The sequence below is a fragment of the Myotis daubentonii genome, chromosome 5 (assembly GCF_963259705.1).
Source record: "Myotis daubentonii chromosome 5, mMyoDau2.1, whole genome shotgun sequence".
In the NCBI taxonomy this organism is placed as follows: Eukaryota; Metazoa; Chordata; class Mammalia; order Chiroptera; family Vespertilionidae; genus Myotis; species Myotis daubentonii.
The window spans coordinates 69,680,739-69,682,421 of record NC_081844.1 but is presented as its reverse complement, the minus strand read 5'-3'; the positions used below and the strand labels follow the sequence as shown (position 1 = coordinate 69,682,421).

At 39.9% G+C, this 1,683-nt stretch overlaps 1 pseudogene; it reads left to right on the top strand.

The window, feature by feature from the left end:
• Positions 1-259: 259 nt before the first annotated feature.
• Positions 260-1,190, top strand: LOC132234307 (proliferating cell nuclear antigen-like; annotated as a pseudogene).
• The last annotated feature ends 493 nt before the right edge of the window (positions 1,191-1,683 follow it).

The window sequence follows — 1,683 nt, the reverse complement described above, 5'->3', positions numbered from 1 at the left end:
CCAAAATCAAGAACAATGAGTGCATTAGAATAACTATCTGTAAGAGTGACCAAGGCGGTAAGAGTGGAGAATGGAGATAGAGAGATAACACATAAAAAAAATTAAAAAAAAAAGAGAGACCCGGCGGTATTCAGTGGTTGCAAGCGAAGTGTTCTTGTGATCTCCCTCGGTCTCAGGCTCTCACCGCTGCGGCAGCCCGCTCGCTCTGTGAAGCCTAGGCCGGCTACTCCTCCTTCACACTCATTGCGACTCCCCCACCATGTTCACAGAGAGCCTGGTCCAGGGCTCCATCCTGAAAGAGGTGCTGGAGGCACTTAAGAACTTCATCAGTGAGAACTGCTGGGACATCAGCTCGAACAGCGTGAACCTGCAGAGCATGGAGTCATCCCACGTCTCTTTGGTGGAGCTCACTCTGCGGTCTGAGGGCTTTGACCGCAACCTGGCCAGGGGTGTGAACCTCACCAGCATGTCCAAGATACTAAACTGTGCTGGTAACTAAGGGCTGAAGATAATGCGGACACCTTGGCACTAGTATTTGAAGCTCCAAACCAAGAAAAGGTTCCAGACTATGAAATGAAGCTAATGGATTTGGATGTTGAACAACTTGGAATTCCAGAACAGGAGGATAGCTGTGTAGTAAAGATGCCTTCTGGTGAATTTGGGCGTGTATGCCGAGGTCTCAGTCACATTGGAGATGCTGTTGTAATTTCCTGTGCAAAACATGGAGTGAAATTCTCTGCCAGTGGGGAACTTGGAAATGGAAATATTAAGTTGTCACAAACAAAATGTTGATAAAGAGGAAGCTGTTGCCATAGAGATGGATGAGCCAGTTCAGCTAACCTTTATACTGAGATATCTGAACTTCTTTACAGAAGCTACTCCACTCTCTCCTATAGTAACACGCAGCATGTCTGCAGCTGTACCCCTTGTTGTAGAGTATAAAATTGCTGATACAGGACATTTAAAGTACTATCTGGCTCCCAAGGTCGAGGATGAAGGCGGTTTCAAAATCCAAGAAAACAAAACTAAGCTCTTTGAGACCTCGTCTGAGATTTCCACATGCTTTTAAAAGTCTCTTTTGTCACCAAATTTGTACCTGAGTACATATGTAGATAATGTTTTCTGTAAATAACCTATTTTCCATTCTCTACAATTTAAAGCATAGTCTCGAGTCAAATCTGGTCTTATTAACCTAGAACTTCTGCCTTATCTAGAAATAGTTTTTAGAATTTTTATAACAAAGGGTTTTGACTATTAATGCAGTTTTAATAATTGTGGGGGTTTTTTCAATCTAAATAGAAGTTATTTGAACTTTATATATAAAAAGAAAAAGAAAAACCTTGCATGGATCAATGATGGCACTGTGCTCTGAGCTAAGAAATCTAATTATATCAGTTTTATGTACCAGAGTCCAAAAATTATAGTCACAATCAATGAAGCTTATATGTAAATATAAGAAAAAAGTTAAGAAAAAACAAAGGTAAGAAAAAAACAAAACCCAGAGATGCTAAGATAGTTCAACATGAAATGTAATTATTACAGGCCAATGATTGCTATGCCTGTGGTTCAGCACCCGAAAAAATTTGTTGGGAAAAAAATCAATGATAAATGTTACTTAAAATGTGCTCTCTTTTCTTCATTTCTCTCATTAATTTTAATCCCAAAATGAGAGACTAAAACCAA